Here is a 10,469-nt window from a genome sequence, read left to right on the forward strand (position 1 = left end):
ACTTTGCATAATATACAAAAATTAACTCAAAATGTATCATAATCTAAATGTAAGCCTAAAATTATATAACTCCTAGAAGAAAACATAAAAGAAAATCTTTGTGACCTTGGATTTGTCAAAGATAACCCTTAGATATGACACTAAACCAAGATCCATGAAGGAAAACATTGACAAATTGAACTTTAATTAAATTTAAAATGTCTGTTCTCAAAAGTCACTGTTAAAAGATTAAAATACAAACCAAATACTAGAAAAAAAATTTGCAAATCATGTATCTGATAAAGAATTTGCATTAGAATACACAAAGAACCCTCAAAACTCAATAATCAAAACCTAATATGTTTTAAACAGGCAAAATATTTGAACAGACACTTCACTAAAGAATATATAAGCATAGCAAATAAGCACATGAAATGAGGGTCAACATCATTAGTCATCAAGACAATGCAAATTAAAACTTCAGGTAAATACCACTACACATCTATCAGAATGACTAAAATTAAAATTATTGGCCATACTAAGTATTGGCAAAGATGTGAAAGAAGTGGAACTCTATACTGCTGACAGAAATGTAAAAACAGCAGAACTACTTTTAAAAACAGTTTGGCAGTTTCTTAAACATATGAACATACACCTATTATGATCATGCCTAGGGATAGTTCCAAGAGAATGAAAACATGTGTCCATATAAAGACTTGTGCCCAAATGTTCATAGCAGCTTCGTTTGGAGTAGCAAGAAACTGGAAGAAAACCAAAGAGCTATCATCACATTAATGAATAAGCAAACTGTGATATAACCATACAATGGAACAGTATTCAATGGTGAGAAAGAATTAACTATTGAAAATGCAACAACATGGATAAATCTCAAAATACTTATGCTGTGTAAAAGACATCATACCAAAAAAAAGAAAAAAATACATACTCTGATTCCATTTATAGAAAATACCAGAAAACAGAAACTAATCTATTTGACAGAAAGCACATCATCCTGGGGATATGGAGAGGGCAGGCAAAAGAGATCAGGAAGAAGGGAAGAGATGCAAGAAAACTTTAGGAATGACGAAGATGTTCATTATCTTGATTGCGATAATGAGTTCTCAATTACATTTATACATCAAAACTTAGCAAATTTTATGCTTTAAATATGTACATTTAAGTTATACCAACTACACCTCTATAAAGCTGTTTTTAAAAGTAAGGCAAGCTACAATTTTTACTTTGCTTCAAAAAATTAAACTAATTTTTTACTTAAAGCAAATAAACAAACAAAAAACACTGCCATTTAAGTACTGAGTGTGATAGAACACAAAATTTCACTGAGACACAAACATAAAGCAGAGAAAAATCCAAGACTACCCATCATTTGTTAGCAAATATAAATCATTTGGGGAAACTCTGAATATTGTACACACCATATTTCACTCTCCACCTTCAGTTCCATCTTGGACATTCTCTGTGTACATTAGTATGCAAAAGACTCAACAGGTCCTGAGGAAGGAAACTTACTTGACTGGCCCAGGCCCATTTTTCCCAGATAACTATTAGTATTCCATAGAACTAGCATCCATGAGTACACTTTAGAAGACAATTTTATAGACTGTAGGTGTTAGCAGACATCAAGTGAGGGTGATAGGCATAGCAAGGAAAAGAGGGATTACTTCCAGCCCTAATATTTTATTAATCTACGACACTCAAAATTTGGACTACTAAGCTAGACCCAAGTCAAGATCAAAATACATGCTAGAAACACTCTCAGAACATTTTAATTACATTTTAAATGTCATAAAAAGGGGGAGGAAATAAAAAGAGATGATAAAGTCCAAAGTCAATAGACAATTTGCCTTTGCTTCTTACAGGTTTTACCATATTCTGTCCTTGACAAATTTCTGTATTATCTTAGCTGTGAATTAACCTCTATGCTTTGCAGACTAAGTTAATCCTTCTGTAAATTTTACATCTTTATGGTTCCATGTCTAAAAGGATAACCATCACCAAGTTAAAAATGCAAGCAATAATTTCTAATTTTTTTAAAGAATCTCTAAAAGTCATTTTAATTTGCATTATATATTTCTCTCTACTGTTTTAGAGAGACAGAGACCAGCTTTTCATTTTCAAGGATTGATGGACAATCATCCATGAGCTCTTGAAGTTTAATAACAGAAAACTGTACTTGTTTTTCAAATCATTTGGATACTGTAGGAAGCTGCAGGTCACAAAATGCACATTCAGTAAACTACAGTCCTACTGGGAAACCTCGGTTTGAGAATGCAACAGGAATACTCACTGCTGGCAATCCTGCCATGTTTAGAGCCTGTGTGAAACTATCATCCCGGGCACTTCTTGTTCTGTTGTCTTCTTTGATGAACTCCAAGTATGGTACTGCCTCACTCAAGGTGGTGGGAGTTAGCAAGACATCTACTCCAGAGTTAAAAGCATTCACAAAATCATTAGCAATGAGGTATCTCACCTTCTGTGCTTTGATGAAATAATTTTCATAGTTTTTTTTAAACAAGAAAAAGTTTCCTGAGAGAATTCTTCCTCTCACCACATCATTGAATCCTCCTTGTCAGGTTGCAGCATACCTGGCTTCATTGGACACATCAATTTCACATCTGTGACCATATCATAGCCCATCAAATCTTGCTATATTTGATGCCACTTCCAATGTGAGCAATACATGGTAGCAGACAACTGAATAACTGGTGTGAGGAAGGGATGCTTCAATTACTTTGGCCCTCACAGACTCAAAGAGGTCAGCAACTTTGGATTGAAGAGATTGTACTTCACTGATAATTCTGGTACAAGATATTTTTTGGAATTCCTACACATCATTTGTTTACATCTGTCAAACTGGGAAGTATGAATGGTTTAACAGGATCTTGTACTGTGGTAGAATCCTTGGGGTCATGTCCAGCCAGTACACCCAACACAACTGCTGCATCATCCACACATCTGGTTAAGATTCCTGGCAGATCCATCAAATTCACCAGGGAAATGAGACCATGATGGGAAAGTAAGCCATAGCTTGGTTTGAAACCAACAGGTTTAATTTTCCTCAGATCTGTATTCCCATACTCCTATTATAGTTCATGACACATTGCATTATAACTATATGTTAATGTATCTGTCTTCTTTGCTCCTGAAGGCAGACACTGTCTTATTCAACACTCAATAAATGTATTTTAAATTGAATTATCATTAATAATATATTAATGGTTTTCCTCAAAACACACACACACTCTCTCTCCCTCACACACACACAGAAGGAGGGAGTGGGAAGGGGGAGAGAGAGGGGGAGAGAGAGAGAGAGAGAAACTTAGGAGGAGCTATAAAAGGTTACAGTTTTAGCTCTTGCCTTTTCATGGATTACAACCTAAGACAGATAATAAAGAAAGACATGGATGATCACAGTGAACTTCCATAGTATACACCTGAAAAGGAGGCAGTCAGCGAACAGATAAGATAGTAAATAAATCAGGACTTTGCCTGCAGCAGTTGAAGCAAAAACCCTAGTACAAAAAAAAAATTACATTGGCTCACAGACCTAGAAAATTCAAGAAATGTATCTGACTAAAGGTACAGCTAAACCCAAGGTTTCAGATTATATCGCTTGGATGTCTAATACCCATTTGAAAAGCCTAACATGTCAAAAACCTGAGCTTTTTCTAGTCATCCTCCAGAATCCACTCCCCATTGTGCCTTCTGCATCTCAGGAAATGGAAGCTCCATTGCCTCAGTTATTCAGGCCAGGAACCCTAGAGTCAGTCTTGATCCCTCTATTTCTCTGACTCTCCACATCTAATCCTTCATCATACTGTAGGCTCCACCTTCAAAATACATCCTGAATGCAATGTTCTTACTACATCTCCTAAACCAAATCATTCCTCACCTAAATAAATATCCTTTGCCTTCCTAGGGTCACTTTTCAACATAGACCAGAAAGACAGTTTAAAGTAAGTCAGATCATGTCTCCTCTTTGCAAAATCCTCCATTGCCTTCTCATCTCACTCCACACAAAAGCCAAAATCCTTACAATGGCCTCCAAGGCCCCATGCTATAGGCTTCCCTTCCCTCTCATCATCACCTCCTCATCTCCCCCTCACTCTGCCCCCACCATACTGGTCTCCTTGTTCTTCTCTTACTCAAACAGACTGAGCATGTTCTCATTCTCAGGCCTTTGCATTTGCTCTTCCCTTTGTCCAAATATGCACTTCCTGCAGATGTCTGCATAGCTCACACTCTCATCCTGCAGACCTTTTCGTAAAATCATTTTCTCAGAGAGGCCCTTGCAAGCTGTTCTTTCAAAACCACAACAATCCCCACCACCCAATTCTCTATTTTCCTTCCTCATGGTTTATCTCCACAGCACTTATCAAACATGCTACCTAATGTACTGAATTGTGTTTATTGTCTGTCTCTCCTTGCTAGAATGTAAATTCCTTTCTCCATTGGTAGATACCCATGTGTTCCAGGAAGAGATGGTGGACAGTTGCTCCTTTTCCACCACAGTTCAGTGCAGCATTGAACTATGTCACCTGGACCTGAAGTTTTATAGGGTTTCTTATCAAAAAAATGATTCTTTCAGCTTTTTCCAGTGTTCCCTTTTCCACTGGGGGTCAGCCCTAGTCCTGGAGCCAGGATGTAGAACAAGACACCATCCCATCCCCAACTGGGACCATATAATATCCACCCTCCCTGCTTTGATAACAGAACTCCCGAGTTTCAGCTGGCAGCCTATGTGGCCATGTGCATAAACCCTGAACAACAGAATGTGAAAAAATGATGTGTGCCACCTACGAGTTGTACCCCTGAAAAGAAATGTGTAAGTACTTCCCTGACCCTTTCTCTTTGATTTCCCTGTTGCTGGTGAAATAACAAGAATTATCATCTGCCTTGGACTCTGAGGTGGGAGCTCTAAGTGGAGGACTTCACTGACACCTGGCAGCCCTGGACCACCTCCTCCTATACAATGATACAAGGAAGAGAGAAACTTCTATCTCAGTTAAGCCATTATATCTTGACGTTTATTTGTTATAGCAGCCTGGCTAAAACCCTAACTAATACAAAAATTACATTGAGAACGTCTTTCTTGCCTTTGGGTATTTTGGGAGCAAAGGAAAATAACTGGGGGTTGAAGAAAGGGAGTAGAAGAGAAATTAAGAACTACTCAGTTCCAGACCCAATTCTGCCACAGAAGGCTAGGGCTTCTCATATCATAAAACATCAGAGCTCCTACTTGTACCAGTATGAAATAGCCTCAAGCAAAACTGCTGATACGCAATTGTTAGTTAATTTTTAAAGGTTTATATATATGCAAGTGTTATAAATGTAGACTATTTATGGAAGAATACCAACAAATTTCTTAGGTGGCTGCCTCTGGAGATGGGGACTGAAGGATAGGAAGACAGTGTTGGAGGAAAAGAACTCACTTTTGGATGCTTTCTGAATGTTATTTCACGTGTAACTACTAAAAAATAACATTTAAACCTTAAGAAGTCAACAAGCTAAAACTAATTTTTAGAGAGGATTAAAATCTCAGCTATTAACCCTTTATCTCATATGAGTGATTTTCACCCTTTTTGGGTGACCATAGCTCACAGTGGCACAATGAGAAAAAAATGTCGCATTTTTGAAGGCCATTGTTATCAGTGGATGTGAAAGCAAACTTCCTTTTGGACATAAGTATGCATAGCTTTCAAATGGCACAAGAAAAATCAGGTCTTTCCTCAATGTATTTTTTTGTTTGCTGCCAGTGGAAGCAGAAATCACCAGCAGCCTAGCATCCTTGAATCTTTCCCTCCTTTCCCCCGACATCATCATCATTTTATAAAGGTCATCCCACAATGAATGGGTTGCCAAGTCAGGGTGAAGGCAGTTCCGCCACGGCCCTCATTACGCTGATCTGTGCTGTCTTCCATCCCTCATCAGCAGCAAAGTCAGTATTTCATCTGGGAGCTAAAATTAAGTCATCACCCCTCCTGTGAGCAACGCTCCTCCTGAAATAAAAATTTTACAACATTAGGTTGGAGGAGGATCACTTAGCATTTGAAAACACTTCCCCTGTGACCTTGAGCTTTTATCACTTGGGAGCCAAAATAAAATCTCTCAGGCAAGATTTATGAATAAATAATTAACCATGAAAATAAAAGCAGCACTGAAAAAGAAGTAGGTCCTTTCCATTTACAGCCAAAGTTGGGGGGAGTGTGTGTGTGTGTACGCGCGTGTATGTGTGTGTGTGTGTGTGACTTTCTCTTTTAGGCACACGGTGTTTTCAAGAAAAAAAATCCAAGATATAAAAGCCTGACCTAACCACAGGAGCCATAAGACATTTGGACAGATTCTGCATGGCCTGCTTCTTCCATAGGCCTTCCTGGAGCCTCAGAAAGTACCCAGGCCACGCAGACAGTGAGCAGCAAAGACAGCCCTCACTGCTCTCCATCCTCCTGGAATTGGCTTCTCCCCACCCCACTCCACCCTTCCCAGCAAGAGCAAGGGGTGTTTCCCCAGTGGTCCACCTGCCAGCCAAGGTGGGTCTGAAGGAGAGGCAGCAGGAACTGAGTCCTGCAGAGAAGACTCTGGGCTCACACATCCCCCATCTCAGAGCAGGGCTCTCTAAAAGCAGTTCACCCAGTGAAACAAAAATGACAACACTGGGGAACACTCAGCCCAGTTTCAAGGCAACCAGGAAAAATTATGACAAATTAAGAGAGCTCTCTCCCTCCTTTAAATGCAAACTCAGCATGTGGAGGAGGAACGCAGTCCAGTCTTGGGCTCCAACTGTCACAAGCTCTCTCTGAAGAACTGCAGTGCCTTCCTCTTCCTGAAATGCTCACTTCCTGGTGAGCTGCCCATCCCAGTTCAAGCAAAGAAAACACTTCCAGCATGAATGACAGGAATTCAAAGAGATGAGGCCTTGCTGCCTCCCAGTGAGAAAACTGACTGAGGGGCAAAGAGCCCAGGGATCTCCCTAGCCTGTCCCAGGGCGCACAGTCTCTGAGGAAGCATGAGTCTTGAACTTCATCCTAATGTTGGAAATCTAAACTGTTTCTTTTTCATCTTCATAGCATCTATTGTTTTTCTTTAGACTGCTCTAACCTGCCTCCCTGCTGACTCATTTTTGTCATGTATTCTCTGAAGCAAGATAATAGACCAAATTATTCTGAAGCATAACTGCCTGTTAAAAGTCAGAAAAAGAACTTGCCCAGCCTCCTCCTCTGAAACAGGCGCTCCTCCACAGGGTGGACGGGAGGCAGGCCAAGCCTACAGGCTGGTGGAGAGCCCTGTTCCTGCAGATAAAAGTGGCAGAAACACTCCTCCCATCAAAAGAAGTCAAATGAAGGTTAATCTTTTACATCCCCAATCTTCCCTTCAGAAAGGAGGTTAATTTTAAGAATTCCTCTAGCAGTTGAATAATCCCTAAGGGTTCTTCTGTCTTCAAGATTCCAGGATTCCCAAGCTTCCTACTTTCCTCAGGAGGTTGGTGACTCTGCATTTCCATGACATTTCTCAATATTAAAGTTCCCTGAAGAACCTTAGGAGACAGGATTAACAAAAGCACTTTGTCTTACAGTTAAAACTGTAAGACAGTGTTAACAAAAGCACTTTGTAAACCCTATGCATGCTACTAATGGCAGTTTGCTCGTCCAAAAAACTGCTCACTTCTGTTTCCCTATATTCCAGAAAAACTTCAGCTGCTACTTACCTTATTCTTAAATCAAGTTTTTTATTTCATTCTTGCCTTCGATATTTTTAAGCAGCTCCACTGAGGTATAATTGGCAAAGAACAAACTGCAAATATTTTAATTATACAATTTGAGAAGTTTTAATAAATATAAACACCATGAACAATCTCTATAATCAAGATAATAAACATATTCATCATCCTTAAAAGTTTTCCCAGGCCCTTCTTACATCAATTTATGAGCAAAATAACATTGTTTCTTACCCTAGACCTAACCATAATTAGCTGTGTGACCTTGAGCCTCTTTGCAAGTTTTCATCTTTTCACCTGTTCAAGGAGAGAATTGTATCAGATGATCTTCCTAGTCCTCCAAGACAAGGCCTTCTATGAATCTAGGCTTGAAATCAACCTTCAAGGACAGAGATCACCCGTGAATTTCCTCATTGTTTTTTCTGGCCACAAAATTTATTCTCAAGCTATGGCACTCATGATGATACACATGGCATCATAATATTTATTTTTGTTTCTAAGTAGTTCTACAATGTTGCCTCTATAATAGGACCACTTTCATGGGCCAGTGACCTGCGCAGCCACACACCCTCAGAAGGGCCATGCTGTTGAAGTTCAATGCTCTGCAGTTGCCATCTTGAAATTCTTAATAATTTTGTCTTTGAATTTGTGGTTAGTAAATGAAGTCTAATGAGACCATGGAGCTGCAGGCTTGGAGCTTTGACTCACATACGCTCCTACGTGCCACCACCTCCCTACCTGCTTGCCTTTTCAGACAGGCTCTCAGCAGTCCAGTCCCCAACCCCTGGTGTCCTGGCCCAGTCTGACCTCCTCATTCCTGAGACCAAATTGCATCAACAGAACACGACTGCATTCTACTGTCATTCTTTACCCCAAGGAGTGAGAGGATCAGCGTTAGACACTCACCCCATGGCATCTTGGGACAGGACAAGATAGCATCCATCCTGCACCAGGCTGACAGCACCACTACATGTTTGGTGGGTGACCAGTGGGGAGGGATGTATCATCCACCTCAGTCTAGGTACCAAGTACATCCAGGCAGGGGTTAGAATAGAACAGCCAGCATATAGGAAGGGGAGACTGACTTTGCCATCCCATCCAGCCCCACATTTTTATTTTGCACTGGGATCCACAAAGTATGTGCTTTTGAAAAGAATATTATGAATATAAATTGCCTGTTGCAGACCAGGAATCAACAAGACAGCCTCCATCTGTGCCCTTTCAAGAGGTCATGCAGGAAATAACATTGTATAGTGCTAAAAGCAATGACTATTTAATGATCCTCTGGCCCTTGATCATCCTGTCACTCAGGGACAGGCAAAGACAGGTGAAGAATCTCCAGCTGGTTTAAAGAAAAGTGTGAAATGGTGTTAGCCAAGCTGGAGCTGAGCTATAGCAAACTCCAGGCTGGATCCTGCCTCTAAATTGCATCTAAGTATATGCTAAGCCTACCTGGTCTGCTCTCAAATGGGGACTCTGCCCCTCCTCTCTGGATAACTCTCCCACCACCTCACTGCTGCCTGAGATGGCTTGGTTTTAAAAGAAAATAGTACCTGTATTAGTTTACTAGGGCTGCCATAGTAAAGCACCACAAACTGGGAAGCTTAGAACAGCAGAGCTTAATTGTCTCACAGTTCTAGAGGCTAAAAGTCCAAGATCAAGGTGTCAGGAGGACTGATTCTGTCTAAGGATTGTGAGGAAGAGTCTGTTCCATGCCTCTCTTCTAGCTTCTGGTAGTCTGCCTGCAATCTTTGCCATTCCTTGGATTTTAGATGCATCACACCAATCTCTACCTTGATATTGACATAGTGCTGTTCTTCTTCTTATAAAATTTTCCCCTTTTATAAAAGCAAATTCATGTTGGATTAGGAATGCACCCTACCCCACTATGACCTTATTATAACTAACTAATTGTATCTGCAATGATCTTATTTCCAAGTAAGGTCACATTCTGAGTTGTTATAGGTTAGGACTACAACATACATTTTGAGATGACACAATTCAACCCGTAACAGGAGCCCTGAGTAGACCATCAGAGACAATGCTTCAGTAAATAATTATTCCTGGGAGAGGAAACACACTGGCTGACTCAAAATTCACACTAAGAGTGAGCAAGTTTCGGAGAGAAGAGAAAGCAAAACCTAAGGTCCTTTGGCTCTATAACACAGTTGGGGTATAGAAGAAAAGGTTGGAGGGAGAGAGAAGAAAGGGGAATAAAGTTTCCTCACAGAATACAGGCATAAACAATGTAAAAAAGAGTGACAAAGCCCAAGGACAGCCTTTACTGGCTCTGCAAAAGGCTCAGTCCTGAGGCTGGAGCATAGCTACCTTTCTCAAAAGGTTGCCTATCCCCACTGTGTAACTTTACTGTCATTTTCCTAATGTGGAAACTTAAACCAACACACACACACCCAACACATGCACACACACACACGTACACACATACCTACTGTCCTCTCTAATAATGTTTCCTTTGCTGCCACAAAGGCCTGTTTCTCTTCCAAAGCAAGTTCTTCCAGAAACTGCTCCTTCATCTCCAACTATGCCCAGAAGAATCAATACTTCTTAACTGTATTAAGCAAAATCCTGCAGCATCTGCAGACCTGGATATCAGAGTCCTGCTAAGAAGGAAGAAAATAAGTTGCAATTGCTGCACTCTCAGAAAAATGGTCATCAATTTAAAGCTTCTTCGAATATACTCCAGTATATTACAGTGTACATACAAAATGGCTGGTGGGTATTTTAAGTCCTATTA

General features: G+C 40.1%; 1 pseudogene; it reads right to left on the reverse strand.

Annotated features, from left to right (window-relative positions):
- Positions 1-2,077: 2,077 nt before the first annotated feature.
- LOC105502846 lies at positions 2,078-10,248 on the reverse strand (annotated as a pseudogene).
- Positions 10,249-10,469: the final 221 nt, after the last annotated feature.

Source organism: Colobus angolensis, unplaced genomic scaffold (assembly GCF_000951035.1).
Source record: "Colobus angolensis palliatus isolate OR3802 unplaced genomic scaffold, Cang.pa_1.0 Scaffold81, whole genome shotgun sequence".
Classification (NCBI taxonomy): domain Eukaryota; kingdom Metazoa; phylum Chordata; class Mammalia; order Primates; family Cercopithecidae; genus Colobus; species Colobus angolensis.